The 18420-nt window shown below is 49.4% G+C and overlaps 1 long non-coding RNA gene and 2 pseudogenes across 8 annotated transcripts; 1 reads left to right on the top strand and 2 right to left on the bottom strand.

Moving 5' to 3' along the window:
- The window catches only part of LOC136548852 (proline-rich protein 4-like), an 87356-nt pseudogene that overhangs the window by 4557 nt on the left and 64379 nt on the right, over positions 1–18420 (bottom strand).
- LOC136548861 (uncharacterized) lies at positions 565–5776 on the top strand. 8 transcript variants are annotated; one of them, XR_010781845.1, is made up of 5 exons: positions 565–966; positions 1092–1188; positions 1300–1832; positions 4222–4828; positions 4911–5776. It is a non-coding gene; the product is annotated as an uncharacterized lncRNA (long non-coding RNA). The 8 variants fall into 8 exon arrangements; XR_010781850.1 differs by adding an exon at positions 3636–3841 and having other exon boundaries at positions 565–1415; positions 1741–1832; positions 4911–5775; XR_010781849.1 differs by having other exon boundaries at positions 565–1188; positions 1300–1415; positions 1741–1832; positions 4911–5773.
- Positions 6038–18420, bottom strand: part of LOC136510735 (protein ANTAGONIST OF LIKE HETEROCHROMATIN PROTEIN 1-like) — a 56320-nt pseudogene continuing 43937 nt past the window's right edge.

The raw sequence follows: 18420 nt of genomic DNA, 5'->3' as shown, positions 1-18420 counted from the left end.
GAAATTTTTAAGGTAAGATAAGATGTATGACTTGTTTCATAAGAATTTTTTATGCATTACACTTGTTAGAATTGTCATTATATTATTAGAATTGTATTAAAGGGTCCATCGCTGGTAGCTTCGCTCCAGGTCTGTAATTTGACAGGGCCGGGCCTGCTGGAGAACATGGCTTTGTCCAGTACTACTCTCAAGGTATGATCAAAACAGCGGTCTGTGCATGGATCCATCCCCTCCAAACCAACAAAATATTATACAGCAAATGTCCATATACAATCCTGTATGTGCCCAAAGGACTTCCAAAGAGTAATATGTGACTGTGGTATCGTCAAATGCACTGGAACTGCATCTCTATCTACAACTAAAAAGATCCAAATGTCATCGTTTTTGCCCCGCTAATGACCCCCACCCGCGCTAACCCCCCCGCTAAACATCCCCGCCCGCGCTAACCCCCCCCCCCCCCCCCCCCCCCCCCCCCCCCCCCCCCCCCGCTAAACATCCCCCGCCCCGCGAGCTTTTCCAAGCCCACGCGCCCACGCCCGCGCGAAACTGCCAACTCCCTTCCTGCCCACGCCGCCTGCCTCCAACCGAACCCCGAGCTCCTTCTGACCCCTGCGCCCCCCCCCGCTCCCTGCTCCCTCCAATCCCCTCAATCCGGCGCACCTGGCCGCCGTCACGCCGCCGCCGCGGAGAGCGCCTCGATACCCCCGCTCCCGGGCTCCCCCGACGGGCGTCCTCCGGCTCCGGCGCAGAGAGTGCCTCGACACCCCCGATCCCGGCCCTTCGTCCGTCGGTGCGGGACGCGACGCTGCCAGACCGCCCCTGCTCCGTCACGCCAGGCGAGGTCTCCGCTGCCTCCGCCATCGTACGCCACGCGCTCGTCGACGACGCCAGATCGCAGGTCTCCGCTGCCGCGGCGCTCGGGTCTTCGTCGGTCCCTTCGTCAGATCGTCGTCGGGCACCCAACAGGTATGCCTGCGGTTCTTTGTGCTTCGATCTGAATGTTATCGCTTTTCTTGTAGAACATATGATCTCCACTCCAATGAAGCATTTAGTCAATGTCTCCCATATTTGCCTTCTGTATAATTCTTTAGTTGAAGAGCAATTTTTTGTTCGCTGGAACGTCAGCCGTGACCGTGGAAGAGATGTGCCGCTGTAGCACCACTAACAAATGGGCATTCTGGCATTCAAGTAGGTTCAGTAGCCTTGTAGGGGAGGTGTTTGTTGAAAATTCCCAGAGAAATGTGCTTGCGGTTTTTACCATGTGTTTTGTTCTAATCTGTGTTTTTCTTTTCTTTCTAGATATTTGAGCTGGATCACCCGAACGTGTTCAACCAAACACTATGTTGAATACTTGAATCCAATGAGTATACTGAATATATGGCGATTGAGGATGAGCTGCGATCTCTCAACGCACGGTCATGATTACTTGATATGACATAATTAAGCTAGCTGATTCACTAGATCCATATACCTCTGAACATTTCAAAGTGGAAAGTGACAACATGTTAGAATTAACAGTTGGATTGCTGAGGACTACATACTCCATCCACTCTAGGACTTACAAGAACAATGAATCTAATGCAGTTTATAAGCTGCTCAATGGACTCTACAACATACTGAATAAAAACATGCTTATATTAGTGACCTCAGGAATAGGACAAATACCTTGATAGTTGCATCTAACAAACAACCACATAATTGTTTCATTACAGATGGAATTTACTGTTTTTTTTACTGCAGATTGATCAATTTGTCAAGAACATCTTCTCTTAGTGGTGATCAGGCGAACCACATCCACTACTTTTGCTTCGGTTATCAAGGCTCTGTTTCAGGTATATTTCATAGCTCATCTCATCTGAATCTGAATGAGTTAATCTGAGCTAGAGGCAGCTAGCTGATTCACTAGGCCCATTCACTAGGTAGAGGGGTATATTGTGCAAAACTGAATTCCAATCGTTGCTTGTTGCAGAGAATAGTTTGATATTGTATATATTCTGTACAAACAGACATGCCACTGATTTTTATGCAAAGGTAGAGATTTTTCATTGGTGAAAAACTATCTTTTCAATCCGGGACTATGACATTGAACCTATATAAGCATTCAGTGGACCATGATTAAGTAGTGGCTGTTTTATTAATTGCTTAGCTTCATGAGCAATTTATATGTTTTTATTAATTGCTTAGCTTCATGAGCAATTTATATGTTTGAGAATGCAGATGGTACTTGTTCTCAAGCAAAACTTAAAACAGATGCTACTTGTTCTCAAGCAAAACTGAAAACAGATGCTACTGCTATCTCTATTTTTTCTATAGTACAATTATGCTACTGCTACACTTAATTTTCTTTGATCCCTAGCCAATACATTTTTGAGTTATGTATAGGGTCAGAACAGCAGGTTACCATGTGCCTTTGTGCTGTGAGAGTTAGTTGCTTGTTTTCTTAATCCGGTTACATGAAGAATATATTGCACCGGCCAAAAGGGCGGACCTAGTGCCGGAGGCTCCCACGTGAGTGGGGTCTTGGGAAGGAAAAAACCGACGCAAGCCTTCTTCCTGCAAATCTGCGGAGAGGCTGCTTCGAACCCGCGACCTAAAATTGCACCAGCCACAAATAAAAAAAGGTAGCTTCCTAAAATTTAAACAGAGTGGCAGCATCCGCACAGGCAGGCGGGGCCACGCATCTGTACCTTGGTGAGATCCAATTTTCAGTTCCATTTTGCCTCTACCTTTCTTGTCATCTCGATGAAAGAAATATTTTGGTTGCCTCCCGGAAGCATTACTTTTCTGGGATATTGCACCTGCTCTTGCTTGGATCTGCGTTTTGTGGGTCAGTAGGTGAGAGGTTTCTTGGATTAGTACCAGTGCTAGCATCTTGCCTATGGGTCTTTGGATGCTTTGTTTGCCAACTATGCTGACTGCAATCTGAAATACTTCTGTTTGATACTTCGATTCACTACTGTACTTACCTGCTTGTTGCTTGGTCTCTTTACATCAGTGCGAGTTGATCAGTTGATGGTCAGAATGTTGTCACGAGTTGAATTTTGCCTTTTTCCAAATATGAAAGTCTCATGCTGAAGCCTTGGTCACGTCCTTGTTGTCATAGTTTAGGTGGAATAGTAGCTAAATTGGTTATGTTTAGAGGCAGGACAAGAGCGAACAGTGTGCTTGAAGGGGAATAGAGTAATAGTTGGTAGTGTTCGGACCGTAGAAACTGATAAACGAACGAAACCAAAATCTGGTATGTGTTAGAGAGGGGAAACCTCAAAAATATCTACTATTCATGTTTTCAAAAAAAAAAGAGGTTTCATCTATTGATTTGTTGATTCTTGCATGCACATGGGGCGATCAACAAATATTTACAGATCGCAGTTCAACCATGCTGCTCCAAATACCAACCTGTATGTGTTCATATCTGATCTAAAATCAGGTATTGTGAAGCTAGCATGTAGCAATGTTGCTGCAAGGAAACAATTCAGCTTATGGGAAAATATAATAGGTAGACAAGGTTTGTTCTAATGGGATTTCAGTTCATTGTGCACACAAGATGCTTGTTGTTTTATCTGGTTGACCACCTTTGGAGCCTTGGGATCTGTTAGTAACAGTTCTTCCTCCGATCCTTGGACATGAGATTGCAGTTTTTGTAAAGAGGGTTTGCAGTTCTTCCCCCGCCCCGCTCCCGCGCTCGCCCCCGGCACCGCCGCGGCGCTCGGCCTCCAGCACTGCTGCCTCGCTCGCCCCCGGCGCGCCTGTGTGATACTTTCTCCATGTATTCAGCCTCAGAACAGGGGAGTTCGGATTCTTGGGGAATTAAATTGGCCATGTTCTGATGAGCAGCAAATCGGTAATTTAGATATTTCATCCCACGGGAGTTCTAATGCCAAGTCGAATTTTAAACGGTTTGCCATCAATTCGGTTGATTCTGGTCTAGTGCTAAGTAATTCTTCTAGTTATCTAAAACATCAGAAGCTTTGATTGATTTTGTTCCTCCTGCTTGTAACATTTATTTGTATGAAATTGTTCCATTATATGCTTATAGATTTAGAATCTTGCAGTCTTTTCTTCATGTTTTAAAATAGAGCAAGAGTTCTGCCATTCATTAAGATAAAGGGAGCAAAGATGCTATGCTAATTTAGAAATGCTAGGACCAGCACACCCGCTGCTTAAACAATTAGGATGTTCTTCTGCTATACTCATTGTACCATTTACTTCATGTTATTGCAGGATGAATCATAATAATTGTGATGAAGCTGGTGACGACAATACCAGTTTCGGTCGGGGTCTTCCAATGCCAGGCTTCTATGGAGGGTGGAACCCAGGGTTGCAACCATCTACTCAGCAGTACCCATTTTTCCAGGGAGGGTGGACCGCAGCTCTGAACCAAGGGTTCATGCCACTCCCAACTCCAGCATCATCTCATGCACCCCATGCTCAAAATCAGCCTATCGCTGCAACGGTCAAGAGTGTTGAACAAGCAATAATGAAAGAGAGTCACGGTGATGGGGAAGGAGCATCGGTGGCAGTTGGTCGATGACACAAGGTCGTACCTAGTCGCAGCAAGTTATCCAACTTCTCCCCAAAAGAAGATGTGTTCCTTGTGAAGTCATGGTTGGAAATTAGCTGTGACCCAATTATAAACACAGGGCAGAAGGAGGGGTTCTGGGCTAGGATTACAAGCCAATACAATAAAAATAGGGGTTCCTTTCCTGAGAGAAGTTTCAAATCACTGCAGAGTCGTTAGGAAACTATCAAGGCTGAAGCGAGTAAATTTGCAGGGCACATGGCAAATGTTCTTCGAGACAATCCGAGCGGGATGAGTGATGCAGATAAGGTGAGGGAGACAATCTGTTATTGGTATTTGGTTTCAACTATAGTTTGCTTCATAATTCCAACATTGTGTACCCTTTTTGCAGACCTCTTTAGCTCTAGCTAACTTTGCATACATCGAACCATACCCGTTTTTTACATGCATTGATGGGATTTGCTGAAGGACGAGCCTAAGTGGATGGAGCTCAACATCAAAGGGGCACGACCTGGAGGCGACGATGCAATAGCTGATCACATTCCCATAGCTGCCACCAACATCGATCATGACCCGGAGACACCGTCTTCTTAGTATTCAGGGAGCAAGAGGCCTATGGGGAGGGATGCAGCTAAAAGAGAAGCTAAGAAATCAGCCTCTTCCTCCTCATCAGATTCATCTCAGTATGTTTCAAAGTTGCTGGACCTGTCGATACAAAAGATTTCAATATGGCAAGAAAAAATGTGAAGAAAGGCTCTCGCTATGAGCAAATGGCGTCCATCGAGTCATAGAGGTACGATGAGGTGCGCCAACACAATCAGCACATGGCAGCAATTGAGGAAGAGAAACTATGGATCATGCATAACAAAGCTGACATACTACAAACACAAGAGGAAGAGCGCATCCTCAGGATTGATCTGGACAAGTGTGCTCCACGCCTCTGCAAGTACTATGGAAAGAAACAACAAGAGATACTGAAGAACATTGGTGCCGACGTAGACGACAGTGTAGACCCTTAAACTAGTGTTGTAATGTGTTGCATTGAGGATTGTCCTAGTAGAGGCTACCTTGCAGTGGTTGTGTTGTACTACTAATAATTATGAACCCATGTTGCTGTGATGTACCCAGTTGCTCTTTGCTAATTGAACTCATGTTTTAGTACTATGTTGCATTAAGGATTGTTGTAGTTAAGGCCAGCTTATGGCTGTGTTGTATGGACTTGTTGTAGTGATAATAAGCTCCATACATAATAGGATTACAATATTTATGACTCCATACATAACAGGATTTCAATGTTCATGATTCCACACATAACAGGATTACAATATTTATGACTCCAAAAGAACCATATGCAGGCAGAGCAGCCACTTGTGCTGGACCATCTTGAAACCTAGATTAGGATGAACCATGCAACATCCATTGGTGTTTGATAAGATCCATCTGCAACTGGCTATGGATGGCAATATTCTTCAACTTATGATGTTTATTAATATACTCCACTCTCTCTTGGGTTATGGTCTAGTATGGAGTAGCAGGAACCCCAACATTGTCGTAGTCCGTGTTCTCCGCAAGTTTCCCTTCATCCTCGATAATCATATTATGCATAAGTATGCACGCTGTCATAATGTCCCTAACCTGTTCACGATTCCAACCAGATGTAGGGCCTCGAACAATAGCCCACCTAGACTGAAGAACACCAAAAGTGCGCTCAATATCTTTATGAACTTTTTCCTGCTCCTTAGCAAAGTGTGCTGCCTTCATATCTAGGGGATGGGAAATGGTCTTCACAAAAGCCGACCAATTGGGATATATACCATCAGCAAGATAATAACCCATGTCATATGTGTGACCATTAACGGTGAATGATACCGGAGCTGCTTGGCCTTTCAAATATGCAGAGAAGACGGGTGACTTTTGAAGGACATTGATATCATTGTAGCTGCCTGGCATGCCGAAATAGGCATGCCATATCCAAAGGTCATGCAAAGCTACCGCCTCAAGTATCATGGATGGATGCTTCCTACGCCCTGTGAACATGCCTTTATATGCCGAGGGGCAATTGCGCCACTCCCAGTGCATGCAATCAATGCTTCCCAACATTCTCAAAAATCCACGTTGCTCTCCAATTCTAAGAATCCATGCTACATGTCGGTGTTTTGAGTAAATACCAACGAGTAAATTTGTATTGTTGCGCATCTGGCCCAGATGGTATGCTATGAAGACACAAGGTTTATACCGGTTCGGGTAGAATGTCCCTACGTCCAGTTCATGGCTGCTGCTCATGTTACTAGCACTGAAAGTTCGTAGTAGGGGTTACAAACAGTCAAGAGAGGGACATGTCCCAAGTCTCTGGTGGTGTGTTGTGAATTGTGATGAGTTCCAATCGGTTCGGATGAGTTCAGATGTGTTCGTATCGAGTGTCTGTTGTCCGATGCCCCTTAATGGGACGCCCTGCTTTCCCTTTTATAGGCAAGGGAAAGCATGGGTTACAATGGGAGAAAAGAGAAGAACGAGAGGCAGAGGAAGTCCTTTAGGGTCATCGGGCCTTTCTTTTCCTCTGTATAGGCCCCGCTGACATGACAGGTGGCGATAGGGACAGCACCACGCCAGACGCCTGTCTGTTGACAAGGCCATGCCCTGGCATTGTCAGGGGGTCGTTATGTCCCACTCTTCCCCGGCGGGCGGCACGGTGAACTAGCGTGCTGATCAGTGACTGTACGGGGAGTAGGCAGCATAGTGACCACGCGTCCATCACTGTGGGCGATGTGAGTCCCCTAGAATGACATGTCGTGGGGATGGGTCATGTTGAGATGTGACCGCTCCCTGCACGATGCTAGAAGTTTGACCCTGGGTTGTACTTTCTGGCCTGTAGTGGTTGGCGGCGACATGAGCTTCCGTTAGGAACCGTGTCCGTGGGATCGGGCGAAGCGGAGCCAGCCCTCAGATGTCGATCGAGGCAGAGCCAGCCCTCAGACATCAGGCGAGGCGGAGCCAGCCCTCAGACATCGAGCGAGGTGGAGCCAGCCCTCGAGGGTTAGACGAGGCGGAGGCCAACCCTTGGGGGTCGGGTGAGGTGGAGCCCATGGCTTCAATGTCAACCAAGGCGGGGCCCACCCTCGAGGGTTGGACAAGGCAGAGCCCATGGCCTCGGTGGTTGGATGAGGCAAAGCTCGGCAAGAGGTGTAATCGTGCTCTTGACCGCTCTGATGAATTAATGTTGATGGTTATTAGCTCCTCCTCTTCGGGTACCCTAGTATTGGTCCCCGACAGTAGCCCCCGAGTGATTCGGGTAGAATCACCTAGGGGATTTTTTGACTTGCTAGTGGGTGCACACGAGAGCACCCGGTGGGTGTAGCCCCTAAGCCTGTGGAGGAGTAGAGCACTCCTTCAGAGGTTTTTCCAAAAGGGAGCACTTTGAGGGCCCTAGCCTTCTTTTGTCGCCCATGGCGTGGATGGTGATTCCTTCTTGCCGAGGTCGGACCCTTCGTGGGTATGGCCATGAGATTTGGTGGTTCGTTAGCTGAATAGTTCGATTGGGCTCCCAGCATCCCGTTCATGGGGATCCGTCTAGGGTCAGCCTGGCTGAGCCACGATCGTGGGCTGAGATGCCCGTGGTGCTCATGCGCCTGGGTACTGGCCACTTGCGGGCCCATCTGTAACACCCTCGATGTTCCATGGTATAATGTTTTGCTAAAACACTGCATGTGCATCATGTTTATGTGATAATGTATGAATTATAGAGTGTAAATAAATTCCTGTCACTCGAAATGTTCATCGGAAATGCGAAACAAATGTTACAATTCATGTCGCGTTATGTCACTTAGGGTTCTAAATGAATTTTTATTGAACGAGAAGGCTATAGAATGCGTATGCAGGACTTTAATAAAGTTTGAAGTACAAACTTCATAGGTGATGGTGAAATACCCATGGTCGAGAACATGATTCGCTAGCTAGCTTACTTAATAGCTTGGAAATCGTATTCGACGTGAAATCGATCAAGACGCGGTTAAGTTTCTTAAGTTAGAAAGCGGGTTGACGAGGCTATGTTTGGGAATTTTTATAGGAGAATCGATTTAAGTAGTGGCATGGTTTTAGGGTTCGTTTTGGTAGCTTGACATCCCATCTCGAGCGTTAAATAGTTGGTTTATCAATTGGATCATTGAGTGGGATTTTTTAGCCGCTTTAAAAACCGTGCATGGCACGTTACCGTCGATCGCTGCGTTTGGACACGGTCACCCTCTGCTTTGGCTTGGCACACTGCGCTGGTCCGCCTGATGTGCATGCGCACGCACGCCTGCGCGCATGGCTCCGCGCTGCTGGCCACGGCCTCCTGCTACCGCGCTCTGGCACACGACTCGCGCGCACACTAGGGTCCAGCGAGCCTGGCTGCTCTGCCCGCCGTCGCGTCCGCCTAAGTTTTCTACTCGCCATCGCCATCGTCGTCGCGTTGAACTACATCCATGGCCACGCTGTGCTCCGACCGCCGCTCGGCCGGTCACTGCTGCCGTTGACCTTTTCACGGCTGCACGCGCGTAGGCCTGCCCGCCTGCCTTTGCCATCACATCCATGTTCGTGCATCGCCATGCTACTACCTCCCCTGATCGGTGTCAGCCTCTGCGGCGTTCAGTACCGAGCCACCGTTGTCTTGTGGGTCATGGCGCTATGGTCGTACGTCGCCGTGCCGGACTCATACGCGTACGTGGAGCCTTCACCGTCGCGCTGTCGTGCTTCCCCAATTAGAAATTGTGCCACGCCAAGCCCTCCGTCACATCATCTTCAATGGCATCGCATCGGCCCAACCGAGCCACGCCAAGGCAAACCCACAGCGCTGGCCCCATCTTCGTAATTGCGCATGTCTGGAGGTTGAGTTGGAGTCCAGCTTTGTGCCAAGCTTGCTACTGTCGCAGTCGTACGGTGTCGGGGCTTCAATTGGAGTTTTCCCCCGCCATCGACCCTCTAAAGTCCGAGTGCCGTCGTCCATCGAATTAGCTTGGCGTAGTCCACCTCTTTCCAATTAACCGAGCCCCCAACTAGCTCTATTAGTTAGCCAATGATTGGAGTTGTCCCGGTGAGCTTCCATCCTACAGTGAGGTAACGTGGGGCATTCTCGTCGCGGCGGTCCGCCATGGCCATCGAGGTGGGTGCTTAGCCAGGGTGTCGCTCCTTGATTCTTTGTCTCAATTGAGTGGTGCAATTGCGTCTTCTTGATTTGGTTGACTCGCCCGTGCAGCGGTTTCACCAATGGAGCAGCTGGTCACCAGGAATGCCTTCATCGTAGTCGGCGTGAACCGGAGCCACCCCACGCTCATGGCCAACCACCTTTCCAAGCCCTGCGACTTCGTCCAGTCTACCCTACACGTCTCTGGTGAGGCCCTCTTGCTCCTAGGGTAGTCGGTTGAACCATTTGCGCGCTGCGGGAGTGGGCCAAGCCGCGAAGTAGTGGGCCACATGGTGAAGTTTGGTTTCTTTCTTTTCCAGTGAGTTAACAAATACTTATTCAATTTAGTTTTGAGCTAAACTTTGATAATTTGTAGTAAATCTTATAGATGTCTAAAAATAGTGAAACAAAATTTGTTAGGTTCACAAAAATGCCATCTATCTGTTAGTGTAGTGAGTTTACAGTTAGTTGTGATAATGATAGGTTCATAAATTCAAATTAGGGAGCTTAGTATTATGTAGATTAATATTTGTAGGAATTTTGTGGCAAATTGATGACAGCTTTAGCCATGAAATTTTTACAGTAGGATCATTAGATTATTAGGTACTCACTGTAAATTTTGTAGCACTAGAGTAGGTTGATAAATAGAATAGCTAGTACCCTTGTTTTATCATATATAGAGTAAATCGGTATTAAGAGTAAGACTACCTTTAGTTGCTAAGATAATATATGTCATGCTTCATACTTGTTAGTGGTAACAGTAGGTAACTTAGCACCTTAGTCGGTAGAACTCGCTTAGTAGCTTGATAGCTGTATTTTTATGTTAAGAGTTGCTGTTGCCGTATTACTAAGTGTTGCATCATCATTTCATGCATATAGATCACGAGTTGGTAGAGTTCATGCCCATGGACGAATAGGATTACGAGGAGGTCATTGAGGAATACGAGGAGGAGATCCTCGTGTAGGAGGGAGCCTCGGAGCCTTTTGGTGCTGACTTTGTTGACGCACTGCCTGCCCAAGGCAAGCCCCGGTACATAACCCTTATTTTAAATGATCACTGAATATATATATATATATATATATATATATATGATGTGCATTTACGTTACAAGCATTTTATAGAAACTACATGCATAAATATATCTATCTATGAGTCCTACTAGTATAGGTCGAGTAGCTACTATGCTCAAGATTTTGGTAGCGTGAGTAACCTGCCGTTACTCAGAATAGGTAATAATTATGATCACTCATGATAAAATGGTGGAAAGAAAAAGTGGTGACCGGGCAGGGATATGGTTTGGGTACTGGTGGGTGTAAGAGGTTGTGTCCTACAGCCAACAGAACATAGCTTGGTTACACTTTTTCCCTATCTATGTCGGTTAAGGACCGGCCGTTGCATTGGATGCTAGGCAAGTCACAGACTTATTATCCCGAGCACATACTTGGGTATGGGCGTAGGGAAGACTTGTTGCTCTCTTGTCGTGGGTTCTGGCTCTTTTCGGACCGACTGATTGGAGGCGGCGACGGTGGAGGTCCTTGCACCACATTGAGTCTAGGACTCAGGAGCGGGGGCTTAGAGTCTAAGTTTGGATAGGGACCTGGACCCTAGGATAGGAGGGTGGTGGGTTGGTCCTGCTTGTGCCTGGGGTACAAGTGGGGCATGTGTTTTTGGGGTGCCCAGTTGGGGGTATTGATTCGCGAATCACTGGGAAATCCAGTACGGCTTGTCTAAACTCTAGCACCATAGTAAGAACTGAAAGATGAAAGGTGATGAAATGAAACTGATTGCTCAACTCTTGCTTGAAAGTAGAACATGTGCTTACATAGAATGGCTAGATAATCAATTAATCATGGCTACTAATAATAACATAAATAAGGACTCACTATTAGTATTGCTTTCTGTAAAAAGGAAACCAGCAAACCATAAAGCTTTGCATATCCCTTGGACTCGGGAAATTATTCCCACTAGTCGGATAAATCTTGCGAGTACATTGTGTACTCAGAGTTTATTTACCCCTGTTGCAGGTAATGCTTGAGGAGTACCATTGTGTGGAGGATTCTTCTAGTGGGCACAGACGGATCCTTGTTCTTTATCAATAGATGTTTATTATCATTCGGCTATTTAATCTTCTGCACTCTGAATTTGGCAATGTAATAATGAATTTCTAAGAACTCTGGATGTAGAAATGTACTAAGTATTGTAACTCGCTCTCGTTATTGGATCCTTGGGAAGAAATGTGGATCTTTTGAGCTCTCCCTTGGGGTGTGCCCGACGGATACCGTCCGTTGTAGCATGCTTACGGGGTGCTTAGTGTTTGGTAGAAGACGAGCGTCTTCGTAAGTGCGTTATTTCAGGCGGTTCTACCACACCATCCTTTTCCATCCCTTATCTTAAGGGTGTCTGGAGCGGCTGTTGAACCCATTGATGGGCCAACCTTCGAACTCCTAGGCCCAGATGGGACATAGAGGTGTTTTTTGATCCGTATTCCTTTTACCTATGATAAGTCGTGGTCCGCCTGAAGAGGCAAAACATCCGGTGAGTCTTTCGAGGGAAAAGGATAGGGATTGCGTGCACATATCCTATGGCGTGATGTCATGGTAGATCATGGCAGGTGTGAAGATCTAGGTGGGCGGTTGGTTTCCTCGCGCCCATCGCCCCTATAAAACCAAAGGGTTCGCCCCCTGGGTTTCATACCTTGCCTTCTTGCCTTCGCATCTGCAACCACCATCGCCAGTCGCCTAGGCTTCCTGCATCCGCGTCCTAGCCGCCATCAAGCTCGCATACACCTACCCTCATCTTCCAATGGATCCGTGGTGCCGCTCCAACATCACCTTCCAGCGTATGGAGGGCCTCGTCCATCGCGGCCTTCTCCATGCACGGACCTCGACCGAGGAGTGGCTGCTACTCGGCAAGGAGGAACTGCCATCACCGCTCGATGGCTACGTGGCATCGTTCGTGCACTTTCATGAGTGTGGGTTCGCCACCCCCGCCCATAGATTTCTTCAAGGGTTGCTGCACTACTACAAGATCAAGTTGCAGCACCTCAATCCCAATGGGATCCAGTACATGGTGGTGTTTGTCACCCTGTGCAAGGGATTCCTAGGGATCAGTTCACACTTTGATCTATGGTGGCACTTCTTTGCCGTCACCCTCCAGAAGAAGAGGGAGAAGAGCGGCAGGCAAGAGTTGCATATGCTGATGGGATGCGCCGGCATCCACCTCTGGAACAACCGGGTCGGCGAGTACCCGGTGATGCGGCTGTCGACCTCCAACAAGGGGTGACATTCATAGTGGTTCTATCTCAAGAACGACACCGACGCCCCCTACCAGAGTTCACTGGGGGCCTGATCGAAGAGGCCCTAGAATCATGGAGGAAGTGGGGTGTCCTAGAGAAGGACAAAAAGAAGATCTAGGACCACCTCACCATCATCCGTATCCTAAAGGAGAGTGGCCTAAAGGGATCAGGCATCATCGGGGTCTACCATGCGAGGAGGGTGGCGCCGTTGATGAGGTGCGCGCTTCCGCAGTATGTGATGGCGCCCGAGGCATCATTCAATGGGACGACGCTTGCTGAGGGAGCGCTCTCCCCCTCTGAAGTCACGCAACACATTAAGGAGGCAATGGAGCCTTCGCGGGATGATGCGGGCGCCCCCTTGATTTCGTGTACCCGGTGCCAGGGCATCCTCCGATGTGGCTAGAACCAGGTTACGTCGTCTTTGTAAGTTTCCTCTCCTCATGCCTCTTCTTCAATTGATCTCCCAACCTCTTCTTACTAACATTGAGATGGGGGGACTAGCCAAGGGACCTCGTCCTCATGGATCACCCAGCTCCAATGCTGAGGGATTCATCCATGAGGGCGATGAATCACGCCGAGGGTGAGCAGTTTAAGAAGGCGAAGGGGGACAAGAGGAAGAAGAGGCAGCGGAAGCTATAGGCATGGGAGTGAGGGGAGGACATCGATAGTGATGACGACGACGATGAGGAAGACGATGATGAGGTAGTCGATAACATCAAGTGGGATGACCTAATGAGCGAGGATGTGCTGATAGGTATCCGCTCATCCTTGTAGGAGTCGAGATCCTTCCCGTTCCATGGAGGGGAGGGCACGTCCGTGGGGCCGGTGGAGATAGGCCGGACCGTCGGCTTGCCCCAGGAGCTGACAGGGGCGGACTGATCTACTGATGTGCCTGAGGTGCCAACGGAGGTGGGTGGCTTCGCCGTCACGCCCCAAGATGTAAGGGGAGCGAGCCCCTCTGCCCGGGAGCAGGGGGCTGGCTCAAAATGGCCTCGCCCTGATGAGGCGGAGCAAAGATCTAGGGGTTGGCCCCCCAAACATATCTGCTGCCCAACAGCGCTGATGTAAGTTAGTAGCTCCTCAATTTTCTCTGTTTTCATCGTGACTTATGCCTTTCGTTCCTTGCAGCATCGTGAGGTGGCATAATTCTTTAGCGCTAGCGCCAAAGAAGAGCGTCGCCCTCAAAGCGAGGAGGCAGTTGTCGGCTAGTGCCGCGCCCATTTCGGGCATGAGCGACGCCAGTGTGACCACACCTCTAGCCAAATAGGCACTGCCCATGGTGGCGCCCATGTCCTCGGTGGGATGGGTAGACATGGGGGCCCAAGGGGTGCCTTCGGAGGTTGTCGATCAGCCGGCGATGGTGGCGACACCGCTGCCAACGATGGGGCGGACAGGGCTACTGACCGCGCTCATGGCATCGACCATGGTGGGCACGATGCATCCGATCGTTACCCCACCAATGGAGGTGGTGGTGGCAGCTATGATAGGCGCATCATAGCCGGGCGCTATCGTGGTGGTGCCCAAGGTACTGGTGTGATCCACGCCATCGGTGGCCCAGGCGATGGAGTCTGGCATGGGCCGAACGATGGGAGATGTGGCCGAGGGGTCCCCGAACATTATGGGGCTTGGAGAGAGGTTGGTGCCCGTACAGCCGACACCTTCCATCGTCGAGGGGGGGAGGGGTGTCCTGGTAAGAATGTCGTGGCGAGAGGGCTCGGTGGCGCTGGGAGCCAGTAGGGAGTCATCTCTGGCCCCGACATCGGTGGGCAGTGACTCGCCTGCGCGAGGCGAGCCCCTGCTCTGGACCCATCGTCAATGCTCTTCACCCTCAATGATGCCACCGAGAGTATGGAGTGGGAGAGCCTCGACATGGGAGTCCCGTCCATGCTCAAAGTTCTAGACCATGCCCGGTGTGCCTTGGCCGATGTCATTGTTCCCGCTGGCCGGGTATTTGCTTGATCCTACTTCTCACCCTTTCCTTTCTCCACATATTTTTGTATTCTGACCATCTTCTTTTTTCAGTCCCTCGTCGCTCGTAGCAGGGAGAAGTCTCGGTTCCTTCATGAGTAGAAGGTATCCTAGGACCACCTCATCAAGGAGGCGCGGTTGCACGGGGAGGTGATCGCCAAGTTAGTTGCCACCCAATAGAGGGTGGCCGAGCTGACCCCCTCGCCGAGCTAGTGAACAGTCTTCGGTCGTGGGCGGTCGAGGGCCATCGGCACGCTGATGAGGCCGAGAGGGCATTTGAGGCCCTGTTGGCAAGATCGCGCCAGGAGGACGAGGAGGCCACCAAGGTTAGGAGGGAGCAGGATGAGCTGCTCTAGAAGGACGTCGAGACCTACCAGTGGACCCCGACCTTTTGGCTGAGGTTGAGCAGGAAGGGAGCTAAAGCTAGGGGCTGAGAAGAAGCTCGTGGACCTAGAGAAGAGGGCCAGCCTGGATGCCAAGGTGGTTGCCCGGCTAGACAAGGAGTGGGACGAGCTGCTCCAAACCACAGAGAGGCTTGGCTCGAAGCGTGACCAGGCCCTCCGAGAGTGCGATGACGCGCAACAGAAGGTCGGTTCCGTCTAGGCCAAGCTTGGAAACACAACGACCCAGAGGCTGGAGGCCGAGGGCGTCTCTATAGGGCTAGCCACGAACCTCGCCAAGGCAAGGAGGAACCTTTAGGCAGAGAGCAACGAGCTCGGTATCCTAAGCACCACCCTCGGAGTGGTCTGCAACGACCTAGAGGTAGTGCCGTTGGAGGGGACTAGTTCACTCATGGCCTGTGCCATCGAGATCACAGCGTGGGTGCGCCAGCTCGAGAGGAATGCCCTTCACACTAGGGTCAACCAATCCTTTGCAATTGCTCGTTCTCATTACGGGGACAACAATGACCTGGAGACAATGAGCCTCGGCTTTGTGCCTGGCTACAAAGCCCATGAGCTGGATGAGATAGAGATGGTGGGGGTTCCTCTTTCGTGGAACCTGGCGGACAAGATAGAAGACATAGTTCTCCCCTGGAGGGGCTAGTTAGTCAGATAGATCGGATGATTATTATTATAACAAGCGGACAAGCTCTGACCCTTCTGTCTGAACAAACTTATCATTTTGTTTTGTTTGATTGAGTTTGTTTTCCTCCCTTTTTATGTGTGAAAGGAGTTCGTGTGTTTTGACCCTTCCGTTTGTTAAGACCATAGGGCCCGAGATGCTAGAGGGAAACTCCGATTACACTGGTAAGCAAGAGTGCTGTAGCCACAGGGGCATAGGTTTCTCGTAGTTCGACCAGCCATGCTTAATCGTTCATTTCCACATACCTTGCCACTAGGTTTAACGTGAGGGAAAGGTCGGGTGCGATGACTATTTCAGAAAGGGTGCATTTATGCCCTTATCGGCCCCCGAGTGAGGCTCGACCCCTTGCCATTGCTAGGATAGGGTTTCACTAAAGATCGAGGAGAAGATAGTGAAACTAGTAGGAGATAGCGTCTCTTGTTTTCGCACGTACTTCCCCCTTAGGTTCTTAGCCATGATTCTGTGACCGCGCTTTCGGTCTCCTCGTGAGTCCAACTTTCCTTGAGCCCCTATGCATAGTAGGGGTTCGGTCAAGGGTCGGCTTGTCTTTGTGATTGTCACCCCATCTGCGGTTTCCACAACCAGAGGGGTTGAGCTAACGTCACTTGCCTCGATGGCTCGAATGACGCGCTCAGTGAGCTCGCTAACGGGCATGTTCGAGTGGAATCTGGGTCTATCGTTCGTGATGGGGTCGGCAAAGCCCTCATGTGGCATTCCGCTGCTCCTTAACCCACCTTCCAATAGATGCCCCCTCAATGGGGATTCTATGTGCTCAGCTAGAGGTCAGGATCGAACGAGAAGGTCGAGATGACCCTGTCCGCTTCTAGGCGGGTTGGGTAAAGGCCGCTGGGGCTCATCTATGTTTTCTCCCCTAGCTCTTGTTTGACGCGAGGCGGCCTTGGGCCCTCTGTGGGCTGGCCTTCGAACCTCGGTCTCCTGATTTTAGGATCAGGCGGCTCGAGCCCCCGAGCCCCGTGAAGCTCGGTAGGGGTCGGCCATGTTTCAGGCATCACCCTATCCTCGGTTGCCACAACTAGAGGGGCTAAGCTAATGACCCTTGCCTCGATGGCTCGAGTGTCGTGCTTGGTGAGCTCGCTAACGGGCATGTTCAAGTGGAATCCGGGTCCATCATCCGCTGACGGGGTCGGCATAGCCCTCATGTGGCATTCCACTGCTCTTTAACCCGCCTCTCGGTAGATGCCCGTGTCACTCTAGAGAGCGACCTAGGTGGCCTATTGGCCTCTCCTCGATGGAGATTCTGTGGGCTTGGCTCGAGGTTAGAATCGAACGAGAAAGGTCGAGATGTCCCTGTCCGCTTCCGAGTGGGATCGGGCAAGGCTACTAGGGCTCATCTTGGTTTTTCTCCCCTGGCTCTATTTGATGCGAGGCGGCCTAGAGGCCTCCACGAGCCGGCCTTTGAACCTCGGTCGGCCACCGCTCATATCGAATGAGACGACTACTTCTTCATGACACGAGGTGAATGATGCAGCAATTGCATATGCAATGCTCAGATGTATGGGATGAATGAATGTATGAATGAAAGTATGAATGCCTATAGGAGAATGGATGAATAAATGATCATGCAATGGAAAAAGTAAGGTGAGAATCGATAAAGTTACCTAGATGGCTCGAGTGACGGGTTCGGGGAGCTCTTACCGGATATGTCCGCGTGGGGTCCGAGTCCGACGTTCATGATGGAGCCGGTGTAACCTGCATGAGGCATCCCAATTCTGTGTACCTATCTCTCGGCAGAGGCCTGAGCCGTCTGATCGACCTGGGCGACCTATCGGCCTCTCCTCGATAGAGATTCTGCAGGTGGGCCCCCTCCGAACCCTTCCCGAGAAGGTGGAGGCTAAAGCTCGAGGTGCAGAGATAAAGACTCTGATTGTCGACAGAATATCATCGGCAGTCCTCCAAGGGGTATCCCACAAAGGTAGATTGATCGGCAGAGGAGCGTGAAATCAAGAACAAGAAGGCAACAGAGACACACGAGTTAGATAGGTTTAGGCCGTCGATATGACGTAATACCCTACTCCTGTGGTCTGTTGGTTTGTATTAGCTATCGTATGATATGCCGTGATTTTAGAGGGGGTCCCTGCCCGCCTTATATAGTCCAGGAGGCTGAAAGGTCCTAATATGGCTAGAGGGGGGGTGAATAGCCTATTTAAAAATCTACAAATCAACTAAAGCAATTTGATTAGTATGACAAATAGCGTAATGCAAACTTGCTCTAGCTCTACAAGGGTTGCAAGCCACCTATCCAACAATTCTAGTTGCAATGATTACTTAGGCACACAAACTTGCTACTCTAAAGAGCTCAACTAGATGAATGTAAATAATAAAGCAAGCTCTCAATTCTAATTATACTAAAGAGCTTGTATCAACTAGTTTGCAAG

This window comes from Miscanthus floridulus, chromosome 1 (assembly GCF_019320115.1).
Source record: "Miscanthus floridulus cultivar M001 chromosome 1, ASM1932011v1, whole genome shotgun sequence".
In the NCBI taxonomy this organism is placed as follows: domain Eukaryota; kingdom Viridiplantae; phylum Streptophyta; class Magnoliopsida; order Poales; family Poaceae; genus Miscanthus; species Miscanthus floridulus.
This window is presented reverse-complemented; position numbering and strand designations above follow the sequence as displayed.